The 14511-nt window shown below is 34.6% G+C and overlaps 1 pseudogene; it reads right to left on the reverse strand.

Annotated features, from left to right (window-relative positions):
- Window positions 1–968: 968 nt before the first annotated feature.
- Window positions 969–1087, reverse strand: LOC118608261 (annotated as a pseudogene).
- Between the last annotated feature and the right edge of the window lie 13424 nt (window positions 1088–14511).

Below are 14511 nucleotides of genomic sequence, written 5' to 3' on the forward strand. Positions count from 1 at the left end.
GGGTATTTCCAAGAAAACCAAAATGATAATTCATAAAAATCTATGCACCCTAATATTCATGGCAGCACAATTTATATAGCCAAGATATGGAAGCAACCTAAATGCCCATCAACAGACGATTGGGTAAAGAAGTTATGGTTCATATATACAATGGAATATTACTCAGTCATTAAAAAATTGAAATCACAAGGACATGGATGAACCTAGAAGTTCTTATTCTGAGTGAAATAAGTCAGACAGAGAAGGGTAAATACCATATGATTTCATTTATATGAGGAGTCCAAGGAACAAAATGAACAAACTCATCAAAAACAGATTCACAAATATAGTGGACAATTTGGTGATGGAGAGGGGAGGGAATTGGGGGGACTGGGAGACTGGGATGAAGGGTTAAAAAAGTATAAATTAGTAGTTGGTAGCTGGTAATGTGGATGGGGAAAATGGCATAGGGAATGCAGTTAATATTAATATATCGACCAGGTGGAAAACCAGAGGAGCGAAGAAATTAGGGGGATCATTTTATAAACTATATAAATATCTAATCAATGTACTGTATATTTGAAACTTATAAAAAATCCAAACAATTTAAAGAAAGAAAAATCTTTTAAGCCTTCTTATAACATAAATATATAACAAACTGTTCTAAAAGATGAATTATATACAAAGAATAAGAGAAATTTGTGTTTTAAATAGTAGAAAGTAGTACAGCCTTAATACAAAACAGAAAAAACATTTAGGTCATGAAGGGAAACATCATTGCTATATTGAATCTCAAATTATTTTTAAACTTTTCAATAGCCAAAGTAAAACCTGAGCTCTTGGTCATTATCAGAAAGAGGACAGTTCTTTGTTTTTGTTTGTTTGTTCGGGATTTTTTGTTGTTGTTGTTTTTAGGCAAGGCAACCCTTGGTTGACCTCACAGATTGCAAGGACCTTGTCAGCTTACAATCTCTTTTTTTTTTTTTTTACGCCTACAGTACCTGGTCTTCCTGGGTGGTCTCCCATCCAAGTACTAACCAGGCCCCACCCTGCTTAGCTTCCAAGATCAGACGGGATCGGGCTTGTTCAGGGTGCCATGGCCAAAGACAAGACAGTTCTTAGTAAAATAGCCTCTTAATGATAGTCTTCATTAGATTTCACAGTGGAACAAAGAGTGATGTGGAAGATCATGCCCTCAAAATACTACTGCAGCAAACTTATTGGATGAATGGCTATAGAGGGCTTTTATTTATATCAGGTGGGAGATTGTTGAAGCAAGAGTTGTTTTATTTTGCCTGCAGAAAAGCTGAAAAATAACTTTAAAACAGCACACTGTAGAAAACTGTTTGAAGCTACAATAAATTGTCAACATAGGGGACATTTCTGATAGCCTTTCTGACTTGATTTTAGACCCTAATGAATGCTGAGAAAACTTGATTGACCGAATGTTATTATGTATGTAGTGCTTCTCTCCAGAAGCCTGGTCATCATAAATGTTTCGGTAGCTATAAATATACATACTTAAGTATTTATTTTGGTTTATTACTGTGTGACTTTTAGCATTGTTTCATAAAGCCCTTGCTGCCATCCTCTGCAATACACAATCTATTAATCAGTTTGACAACTACTGATCATCCTGGTATTAAGTATGACTCTACCTGCCCATGCTTCATTGATGACAGCTCTTCTTTCTTAGTTTCTTACTCATCAGCTAAGTTAGGAGAGAAATTATCAGAAATTACTTTTATAATAAAGTTTTTAAATTACAGTTGGCACACAATATTACATTACTTTCAAGTGTACAACATAATGTTTAGACATTTCTATAACTTACGAAGTGATCACCTTTATAAATCAAGTATCATTGGACATCATATATAGTTATTACAATACTATTGACTATATTGCTTATGCTATATTTTACATTCTCATGACTATTTGGAACCCACTTTTTCATGACTATTTTTTAACTACCAATTTGTAATTCTTAATCCCTACCCCTTTTTTACCCACACTCCCACTCATATAGCAACCATCAAAATATTCTCTGTGTCTATGTTTGTTTCTATTTTGTTTTATTATTCATTTTTTTCTTTAGATTCCACATGTAAGTGAAATCATATGACATTTATCTATGTCTGTCTGATTTTACTCTAATCAGCACAACACTGTGTAGGTCCAGCCATGTTATTGCAGATGGCAAGATTTTATTATTTTTTATGTCTGAATAATATTCCATTGTATATATGTAGTACCTCTTCTTTATCTGTTCATCTATTGATGGACACCTTGGTTGCCTTCACATCTTGACTATTGTAAATGATACCGCAATGGACATATGCATTCAAATGTCCTGAGGAGGGATTATTGGGTACTTCTTTGTCTCTTGTAATAGCCTGTTTTAAAGACTGTCTGATATAAGTATCGCTACCACAGCTTTTTTAAATTTCCATTCATGAAAAGTCTTTTTTCCATCCCTTAATGTTTATTCTGTTTGTCTTTTGATCTGAAATATCTTGTAGGTAGTATGTGTAAAGATCTTGTACTCTATTCAAGCACCCTATCTTTTGATTGAAGCATTTAATCCACTTACATTTAAAGTAATTGTTGAAAGATATGTAGTCATTGCCATTTTGATATATATATATTTTTATCTTCCTTCTTCTCTTAAAGAATATCCTCTAACATTTCTTATAATATTGGTTTGATGTTGATAAACCCCTTTAGCTTTTTCTTGTCTAGGAAGCTCTTTATCTCTCCTCTGATTCTAAATGATAGCTTTCCTGGGAAGACTAATCTTGATTATAGGTCCTTTTTTTTTTCATTACTTTAAATATTTCATGCCAATCCACTCTGGCCTGCAAAGATTTTGTTGAGAAATCAGCTGTCAGTCTTATGGGAGCTCCCTAATAGGTAACCAACTCCTTTTTCTCTTGCTACTTTTAGGATTCTCTCTTTGTCTTTCACCTTGGGCATTTTAATTATGTGTTTTGGTGTGGGCCTCTTTGGGGTTAATCTTGTTTAGGACTCTGGCTTCCTGGGTTTATATGTCTATTTCTTTTGGCAGATTAAGGAAGTTTTCTATCATTATTTCTTCAAATGTGTTTTTAATTCCTTGCTTTCTCTTCTCCTTCTGGTACCCCTATGATGCAAATGTTGGTATACTTGATGTTGTCCCAGAGGCCCCTTAAACTACCTTCATATTTTTGGATTTTTTTTTCTTGTTGCTGTTCTGACTGGGTGTTTTCTGCTACCTTATCTTTTAAATAACTGATTTTATTCTCTACTTCATTTAACCTACTATTGATTTCCACTACTATTGTATTTTTCATTTCAGTTATTGTATTCTTTATTTCTAACTTGTTATTTTTTATGTTTTCTATCTCCATTTTTATGATTTCTATCTCTCTGTTGAAGTTTTCTACTCTTCCTCTAAGTTTACTTTTTTATAGCCAGTTTTTTGAACTCTTCATCTGGTAGATTGCTTGTCTCCATTTTGTTTAGTTCTTTTTCTGAAGTTTTGGTCTGTTCTTTCATTTGGGACATATTTCTTTATCTTCCCATTTTGGCTGTCTCCCATTGTTTGTTTCTATGTATTAGGTAGTACTTCTACATCTCTTAGTCTTAGCAAAGTGGCTTTATGTTGTAGGTAGGTGTTCCCTGGTCACCTGAGCTGGGCATTCTAGGTTTGTCCCTTGTATGGGTTCTATGTGTCTTCCTATTGTAAGTGAGACTTGGTTGCTGTTTGTACAACAGTGGGAAAGACTGACCTTAGACTGACTGGTCATGAGAACAGGTTGGTGACTATAGGGAGGAGCTGTTTTGCAGGGGCTAACTCTATGAAGCAGAATTCACTTTAACATTCTCTGGTGCCTGCTCAGTCTGCCCTCTGGATGTGTCATATGTGGATGCGGCTCTGGGTGTTGCTCTGGCTCATCTGAAGCAGGCCACTTGGTGTGCCAACCCAAGAGCTTCCTGAAAGAAACCCCACTGCAGGCCAAGTTTAGCCACAGACTGTGCTCTGCTTGGGGCCACCTGGAATGAGCTAGTAATCGATATGCGGATGGCCACCTCCCATGCTGGGGTTGGAGGTGTTTTGAAAAGCCAATCCATGAACTTAGTCTTCCACTAGTGCAGTGTTTGGGGCTGCTCAGCAAGAAGTATAGGGCACACAGAGGTCAGATCCTGCTTGTTTGGGTTTTATAAACCTTTGATAGATTTTTAGGAAAGTCCACAGCATGAGCCAAGATAGGTTGTTTGTATGGAAAAGGAACTAAAAGTAATTTGGGTGGGCCCACAAGTTGGGTGGGGTGTGGTGTCAGGGAATCTCCAGGGCAGAGCAACCAGTGTTAGCCAAGTTGATGAAGACTCAGATAGGACAACCATCTGAGTCTGTACACCAAGACTGTGGAGGTCCCAACAAAGATACAATGGATTCTACTAGTACTTCTGTCTGAGAAAAAGCTGCCCTCCAGCCCTCATGCTGAAATCAGGCAATTTAGTTATTTCTCCATGTGCCGGGTGTATTCCATCTCTGGAGCTCAGAACGTGTGAGTCCATTAGCAAGTAATCCTGTTTATTGGCCCTTTAAGGAAAGCCCTTCAGATTTTTGCATCCCTCCATGTCACTCAGCCACAATCTCCGCTAGTTTTCACAGCCAGAATTTGTGGGTATTTCTCTTCCCAGCACTGGAACTCTGGGCTGGGGACCCTGGTTTGGGTCTGGGACTCCCTATTCCTCCTGGTGGACTTTCGCAGATAAAATATCTCTCCCAATTTTTAACCACCACATGCAGGTATGGGACCAGCCCGTTCTTTGTCCTTACCAGTCTTGAGGTGGCTTCTTCTATATATTCTTAATTGTAGGACTTCTGTTCAGCTACATTTCAGGCAATTCTCAATGATGGCTGTTCTGTAGTTTAGTTGGAATTTTGATGTGGTCATGAGGGGAGGCCATGTTGACCAAAGACTCTTCTAGAAAATGTTTTTCAAAGCACAGAAATTAGCCATTAAAAAAAAGTATCGGTGTTCCCTCCCTCCAATATTTTTTTTTATGTTGTTAATATTTTTGTTTATTTTGTTAGATTGGTTGAGAGTGGCTTACAACTCTTTCAATATTAACCAAGACACTTTTAAAAATGAACTCAAAGAGCTTTTAAGTATAACCACCACTAATATAAAAAATAAGAATAATGATTTATATGATGCATCATCATCACTTTCACCATGCAATTATGTTTCTTCAATTGTCCTAGAACAGTGCTCTGAAACTTTGATTTTAAAGTCTTATTCCCACTCATGCTTCAAGAACTTCTACATCTTGGAATGTGCCCATGTAGATCCCAGCCCATTATTGGTCAGCTGCCGATAATATAAAACTATAAGATAAGCAATACTGTTTTACTGAGTAACTAGAATGAAGCAATGGTATACTAATGGTATATTTCAACATGACAAAAAAAAACACATGAAAAATGACACTATTAGGCATGTATCATTGCAGCATATACTACAGCAATACATATATTCAGAGTTTAAAGATATATAATATATAACTCAGGATTTCAATAATCAGTTATGAAAATCTTCCCTAGTTTTTACAGGATAGTGTGGTCAGATCCCAATATTATCATGAACTACAGTAGCAATTCATAGTTCTTTCAATACACTTTTTAAAAAGACAATATTTTCCAAAAGATTAATCATTTTCTACGAGGCTGTTTTGGCAATCAAAGTACTTGAACTTCTCAGTGAATTTTATCCCTAGAGCTTGCTATTTAACATCTGTGCCCATCTATTTAATTTCCTGTCACTAATTTCCTTTGAAAAAAGCAAACAAGGTAATCTTTCAAAGTTACATAGAGTGCATTGGTTTCTGAATGAATGTTAAAGGATCATTCTTTCTTTTCATCCCCCAAAGCACTTACCATAGAACACGACATGTAGTAAATTCTCAAAATTAATGTAATTCTATATTTTATATTACCATACAATTTTCAAATGCATCAAAAAGTACTCTCTAATTTTATCTAAGTATTGTCATTGTTTTTGTTTTTATTAATACTATTCCTATTTTGCAGATGAAAACTGTTACATTTATGGGACTGTAACTTGCCAAAATTCAGATGACTGTCATGACTAGATTATTGGAAAGGCAGGAATAGTATGATTATCTGACTTCTAATTCAGTTTTAATTATAATAAAACTTCTTCAGCATTTTTGAAAACAGGTGTGAATATGTGATATTCCATTATCATATATTCCGTAGATAGAGCCAACTTTGGTGGAGAAAGAGGTTATAATGGATTCATGTCAGTTTACTGAGAAAATCACTACCTTTAAAAAATTAATTTATTTTCCAATTACAGTTGACATACAATATTATATTTCAGGTGTACAGCATGGTGATTAGACATTTATATAACTTATGTAGTGATCTCCCAAAATGTCTAGTACCCATCTGACACCATTCATAATTATTACAATATTATGGACTACATTTTTATTCTGTATTCTACATCTGTATGACTATATTTATAGCTGGCAACTGGTACTTGTTAATCCCTCTCTCCTTTTCGCAAATCCCGTCAACCCTTTTCATCCAGCAACCATAAATTTGTTCTATGTAACTTTGAGTTTGTTTCTATTTAGTTTGTTCTTTTCGTTTTTTAGATTCCATATATAAGTGAAATCATATGGTATTTGTCTTTGTCTGACTTATATATTCCATTAAATATATGTACCATCTCTTCTTTATCCATTCATCTATCAATGAACACATTGTTAGCTTCCATATCTTGGCTATTGTAAATAATTCTACAGTGAATACAGCAATGCATATGTCTTTTCAAATTTGGATTTTTTTTGATAAATACACAGAAGTGGAAATTATGAGTCTTATAGTAGTTCTATTTTTAATTTTTTGAAGAAACTCCATACTGTTTTCCATAGTGGCTACGCCTATTTACAATTCCATCAACAATGCTTGAAGGTTCCCTTTTCTCCACATCCTCGCCAACACTTGTCGCTTTTGATTTATTGATGATAGCCATTCTGACAAGTGTGAGGCAATATCTCATTGTACTTTTAATTTGCATTTCCCTGATGATTAGTGACACTGAGCATTTTTTCACATATTTATTTGCCATCCTTATGTCCTCTTTGGTGAAATGTCTTTTCAGTTCTGTGCCCATTTTTTAAATCAAATTATTTGTTGTTTTGGGGTTAATTTGTATGATTTTTTTTTACATATTTTGAATTTTAACCTCTTATTGGATATATCTTTGGCAAATATCTTCACCCATTAAGTAGATTCTCTTCATTTCATTGATGGCTTTCTTTGCTGTGCAAAACCTTTTTAGTGTGATGTCCCATTTGTTTGTTTCTTTGTTTCTTTTGTTTCCCTTGATCAAGAAGATATATTCAAATATGTGTGTGTGTGTGTGTGTGTGTGTGTGTGTATTGCTAAGAATGATACAAAAGAGTTTACTACCTATGTTTTCTTCTAGGAGTTTTATGGTTTCAGTTCTTACATTTAAGTCTTTAACCTATTTTGAGTTCATTATTGCATATGGTGTCAGAAAGTGGTCTAGCTTCATTATTTGCATGTGCTTGCTCAGTTTTCCCACACCAGTTATTGAAGAGACTGTCTTTACCCTATTGTATAGTCTTGCCTCCTTTGTCATAGATTAAATGACCATATAGGCCTAGGTTTATTTCTGGGATCTCTATTCTATAGCATTCATTTATGTGTCTATTTTTATGTCATTACCATGCTGTTTTGATTACTATAACCTTATAGTATAGTTCAATATCAGGTAGTGTAATAACTCCAGCTTTGTTCTTTTTTTATGTGGCTATTTGTGGTTCCATATCAATTTTAAGATTATTTTTTCTAGCTCTGGGGAAAATGCCATTGGTATTTTGATAAAGACTACGTTGAATCTGTAGATTGCTTTGGGTAGTATGTACCTTTTAACGATGTTAATTCATCCTATCTATAAGCATGGCATATTTTTCCATTTATTTGTGTCTTTTTCAATTTCTTTCTTCAGAGTCTTATAGTTTTCCAAGTATAGGATTTTATCTCCTTGGTTAAATTTAATCACTACCTTTATTGACCATAGAATCTAAAGGCAAAATTCCCTTGAGGTTCAGTTTTCACTTTCAGCCCTCTGTCCTGAAAATCTGAGAAAAGATATTAGTCTTAATTATAATTTAATAAATTATAAATTTAATTACAGCTCTTTCAGCTTGTCTTGACCACTCAGCTGCTAGAACAAAAAGCAATCCATGCATATTTGTTTTAATATTTATGAAGAGCTTGAGTATTTTACTATAATTTTTACATAACCCAATGTATATTCACAGTGTGGTGAAAGATATCTCCAGAAATTTTTCATCTTGTCAATCTGAAACTCTATACTTAATAAACAAAAATTCCCTTTCCTTCCTTCTCCTGACTCCTGATAACCATCATTGTACTTTCCATTTCCATGAATTTGACTACTTTAGATATATCATGTAAGTGAAATAATAGAGTCTCTTTTTTTTAATGGCTTATTTTATTTGGAATAATATCCACAGGCTTCATCTATGTCATAGCATGTGGCAGGATTTCCTTCCTTTTCAAGTCTAAATAATATCTTATTATGCGTATATTTATTTATACATTCATCTATCATGGACAAATGGACATTTGAGTGTCTTATGCTTTTTAGCTATTGTTAATAACGCTGTGATGAACATGAATCTGCAAATATCTCTTCGAGATCCTAATTTCAATTCTTTTGGATACACATCCAAAAGTAGATTGCTGGATCATATGGTAGTTCAATATTTAATATTTTATGGAACCTCCGTACTGTTTTCCATGGTGATTGAACCATTTCACAATTCATCCACAGTGCACAAGTGTTCCAAATATTCACACTCTTTCCACCACTTATTATTTTCTGGTTTTTTTTAATAATAGCCATCCTAGTTAGCGATTGTTCATATTTATTGAAATATAATGGACAACTAGTTGTTTGTATTTACATTGTACAATTCAATGAGTTTTTTTTCAGTTATAGTTGGCATACAATAATATACCAGTTTCAGCTGTATAGCATAGTGATCAAAGATCAACAAACTCACAAAATGAGTTTTTTTTTCTGCTTTTGTTGTTGTTTCGATGATTTGATTTTGTTCTTTAGATTCCACATGTACATGAAATCATGCAATATTTCTTTCTCTACCCAACTTATTTTATTCAGTGCAATAGCCTCTAGGTCCATCAAGACAATATATTTATCCTCCCTTTCCTTTTAGTCTCTGTGTGTCTTTTAATCTGAGTTTTTCGTAGGCAGTATATGTAGGGGTCTTGTTTTCTTATCCATTCAGCCACTCTATCTTTTGGTTGGAGCACTTAATTCTCTTCTATTTGAGGTACTTGTTGATAAGAATGTAGTTATTATCATTATTTATTTATTCATGTTTTTGATACATGTTCGTTTCTTATTAAAGACGTTCCTCCAACATTTCCTGTAATACTGGCTTGGTGATGATAAATTCCTTTAGCTTATTTTTGTCTGGAAAGCTCTTTATCTGTCCTTTGTAAATGATAGGTTTGCTGGATATTCTTGGTTGTAGATCCTGGGTTTTCATCACGTCAAATATTTTATGCCAAGCCCTTCTATCCCGCATAGCTTCTTTTGAGAAATTAGCTGCCAGTCTTAAGGGTGCTCCCTTGTAGGTAACTAACTGATTTACTCTTGCTAATTTAAGATTTTCTCTGTATTTAACCTTTGGAATTTTAGTGATGATGTGTCTTGGTGTGGGCCTCTTTGTGTTTCTGGTTTTGGGGAGTCTCTGAGCTTCCTGGGGTTTGATGTCCATTTCCTTCACCATGTTATGGAAGTTTTCCATAATTATTTCTTTGAATAGCTCTTCAAGTATCCCTACAACATGGATATTTTTACATTTAATTGTGTCCTATAGGCTCCTTAAAATATTATTATAGCCTTGGCCTTTTTTTTTTTTTTTGCCATTCCGATTGTGTCCTTGGCTTTCCCATTCGCTATATAGGTCATTTGATTCTCTTCTTTATTCACTTTGCTTATTTCATTTAATATACTTCTCATCTCAGATAATGCATTTTTATTTCTGACTGGTTCCCTTTTATAGTTTCCATTTCCATTTTTATGTGTTTATTCCTTTTTCTAAACTTCTTGTTTATTCATCTACATTTCCCCTAAGTTCATTGAGCATTTTATAACCACTGTTTTGAGCTCCGCATCTGCTATATTGCTTGGCTCCGTTATTTCTGAATCTCTGTTCTATTCTATCATATGGTTTCTGCTTATCTGTCTTTCCATTTTGTCTGCCTTTTTGTGTCTGTTTCTACGTCTTAAGCAAAGCCCTCACATCTCCTGGTCTTATTAGTATGGCTTTGTGTAGTAAGTGTTCAGTGGCACAGACCTGATCTGGGTTCAGCTTCAGGCCAAGTTTAGCCCAACTTGTGCCCCTCTGGGGTCACCTGTTAAGATTCAGTAAATAATTCACAGATGCTGTGCTTATAGTTGCCTCCAATGGCCACGCCGGGAACCGAGGCCAGCTGCCACCAGTGTGAGTATAGGCGCTATTCATCAAGGAGCATCTGATTTGCTGAGGACTTACCTGAATGTGGCTTGTGTGGGGCCGCAAGTTGGGAATGGCTCAGTTTCAGGTAATTCTCTGGGAGGAGTGACTTCTGTTATCCAGTTTAATGACATCTCGGCTATGACTGCACTGAGTTCATGCATTAGGAGTGGGCAGGGCTCAACGGAGGTTAAAATGGATACCATCAGCACTTCTGTAAAAGAGAAAATTTCACCTCTGCCCTCGCTTCAACAACTCAGTGTCCCCATGTCAGTCCCTAGTGCCCCCTGTGCAGCAGAAATGGCACTGATGCTCAGAGCGAGCAGGTCTGTCACAGCAAAAGTCTGCTCCTGGAAGCGGCCCCTTTACGAGGCGTCTGCAGCTGCTACTGCCTCCATCCCACTCAGCTGCTGGGGATCAGACTGCCTCGGTCCTCGCACCATCCTACCTTCTGCCATTGCAGGGTGATTTCCTAAATTTATCCCCAGTTGTAGGGCTTGTCCATCTAGATCCAAGATTATTTTTCCTTGCGGTTCATTCCTTGTTTCTGTTATAACTTCGATTTGGTCACTGGAAGGAGGAAGAGAGCTTCTACCATCTATGCCATTTTTTTTCTTAGTGATGTTTCATTGTAGTTTCAGTTTGCATTTCTCTGGCGATTAGTGATCTTGAACATCTTTTTGTATGCTTGTGGTTCAGTTGTGTATCATCTATAGAGAAACGTCTATTCAAAACCTTTGCACATTTTAATATCAGATTATTTAATGTTTTGTTGTTGAGTTATAGGAGTTCTTTATATATTCTGGATATTAACTTTTTATGAGATATATTATTTGCAATTATTTTCTCCCATTCCGTAGGCTGCCTTTTCTTTTTTCTTTTCTTATTTTTTGATGAGATCATTTTAGTTCTACTTTTAGCAACTTTCACATATGTAATAGCGTCATCATGCTGTGCATTGCATCCCCATAACTTATTTATTTTATAACTAGAAGTTTGTATCTTTCGACCCCCTTCACCTATTTCTCCCACCTCATAACCCCAACTTTATCAACCTCCTATAGATTGCCTTTCACTTTATTCATTGTGCCTTTTGATATACAAATATAGTGCTTTTTGTAAATGACTTATTTGCTTTAGAATAATGTCCATGAGGTTCATCTATGTTGTAGTGTGCCACGAGATTTGTTTGATATATTCACATTTGTCTATTTTTACTTTTGCTGTTTGTGTTTTTGCTGTCATATCCAAGAAATCATTACCAAGTGCAATATCATGAATCTTTCCCTCTGTTTTCTTCTAAAGGTTTTATATTTTCAGGTCATACGTTTAGGCATCCAATTAATATCCCACATAAATTTTATATGGTGTAATATAATGGTTCAACTTCATAATTTTACATGTGCATATCAGTTTTCCCAACACCATTTGTTGAAGTGACTGTCTTTTCCCCACTGAGGTGACTTGGCACACATGCTGAAGATCATTTAACCATATATGCAAGGGTAGATTTCTGGGTTCTCTATTCTGTTCCATTGATCTGCTTTTCTGTCATTCTGCCAGTACTACACTGTTTTGATAATGTAGCTTTGTAATATATTTTGAAATCAGAAAGTATGAGTCTTCCAACTTTTTTTCTTTATTCAAATTGTTTTGGGTATTTGGAGTCCCTTGAAATTTCATACGAATTAGCATGAAAATTCTTTCCTTCCAATAAACCATAAGAATAAAATAATTTTAAATGATTTTCTTTCAATTAACTTATTTCTTTTTAGTTTATACAGGGCTTATAAGAAAGTAAAGTGTGCTCCTCATTTCATTACATATCCACTTGTATGGTGCTTTTATATGATGTACCTTAAATCCTATAATGTGCAGAATGTCTGGTTATAGAGAAAAGAAAAAGAGGAGAATGGGTGATGCAACATCAATGATATTTCTGAAAAGTAATATTTTTGCATATTATTCTCCCAACATTTAGGACAGTTCCTGATATGTTGTAAGTTCTCAAAACTACTTGTTGAAAGAATTAATTAAGACCACAGAAAATAATATAATATGAGGCCAGTTTACCTAGAGGTAGACAGGGACCCACCAGTGTACCAGCTCATGTTTTTTTTTTTTTAATTTAAATCCATTAAGTGATAAGTTATCAGTATTAACCATGTATATACTTTTAAAATTAAATATTTACACAAGGTTTATAATAAAAATAGCATTCCCTACCCTATCTCTCTCCACCTGGTATTTCTGCTCCCAGCGAAATTAATTATCTATTATTTTAATTGTGTAGTATGGAATGTATTAGTATATTTCTAAAGAGCATACTTACCTGTTATTTATAAGCCTTTTATTTTTTAAATTATATGTTGGCTTTATACTATGAAATAAAATATTTATGTCCTTAACACTCTTTAAGCATGTATGCACACATGTGCACATGTGTTTTCAAACACACACATACACACTCACAAGTGCACTCTTGCCCTTTCCTACTCTCCAAATAGAGTTACATCATATTTCTTGATAAAAATAAACATTAGTTGTTTGTACTGTTATAAGCAAGTAGATAGAAATAGAATATATTACATTTACTTTCACATATAGCAGTTGTGATCACCAGAGTTTGTACTTGCATTTATTTATTTGAAGTTTTTCTATGAACTTTTTTTCTAACTTATTTTCAAAATCTCCTCCAGGGATGTAAATCTCCTCTAAATTCTCTCAGCCTATCAAATAATCTATAGATTTAATTAATTTTCTTGAAGGCAGCTTTTCAAGAACTCTTTATCCTCCTGCTTCACTTTGAGCTAGTGGCTCACTGTGTCTATTGCAAAGCTTTGCTCTTTTCTCCTTTCTTTGAACATAAACCTAGCAATTCTCACTCCCATTTTCTATGTTGGCTTTCTTTTTTCCTGTATCCAATGTTTTACTCTTCCTTTAATCATTCTCTTATTCTAGGAGATTCCTGAAAGGAGCACATGGGTAGTAAAATTTCGAGAACTTGCATACCTGAACATACCTTTATTCTATCCTGAGAGTATGTATGTATGTAAATATGTGTTCACACATGTATATGTGTGAATATGCATGTGGACACGCATGGAAGTGAGAAGGATATAAATCTTTTCTTTCATAGTAGAAAGTCAATATATAATTTTAAAAATAAAAGGCCTACAAATATAGGGTAAGCATGCTATTTAGAAGCATGCTTCCCTGAGTTATATGAATGCTTCTTTTTCATAGCCTCCTGATTGTTTCGGATTTTTGTGAGAATAATACTTACAATTTTATTTTTTCTGTTCCTTGCATTTTATTTGTTCTCTATAAAGTTTCTTTTTCCTTTAGACATGTTTTGTTTACTGTCCTTTTTGTTACAGAGTTTCTTCAAATATCTGGTGATTATGGCTAAGCACTTATATTTAAGAGTAAAGCACATAAACTATTAATTAGAAATTGTTAGCATGGATGAGTCTTGATGAATCAATAAACAATTGGCTTCAAATGTAAAATATGATTGGAGTATTTCTTCATGGAACTCCCAAGAGACAACTGTATATCTCTTCTCTTGGGTTACTGAGTTTTCCAGAATAGAATCTTTTTTAATACTTTGCTTGAGAGACATAAGCCTGGTTTCCAGAATTCTGGAGTCTTATGAAGGAAGAGAATTAGGTTATCACAATTTTTACTTAATTCCTTTGTAGTCAATATCTTTGCATTCTACTGTGCTTGAAATCCTGAAGTCCTGAGTCTCTTTTGGTTTGACTTCTTAAAAGAGCAAACCTTTACTCTTCATTTAGTGTAGGAGAGGCAGTACCTCAAATACATGGAGTAGAAAGGGGACCCAAGGGTCTAATAGCCAATCCTCTTCCCACATTTAGAGTTTCTTGTTCCAGTGCCTGAGCACCTCTG

This window comes from Rousettus aegyptiacus, unplaced genomic scaffold, assembly GCF_014176215.1.
Source record: "Rousettus aegyptiacus isolate mRouAeg1 unplaced genomic scaffold, mRouAeg1.p scaffold_m13_p_9, whole genome shotgun sequence".
Classification (NCBI taxonomy): domain Eukaryota; kingdom Metazoa; phylum Chordata; class Mammalia; order Chiroptera; family Pteropodidae; genus Rousettus; species Rousettus aegyptiacus.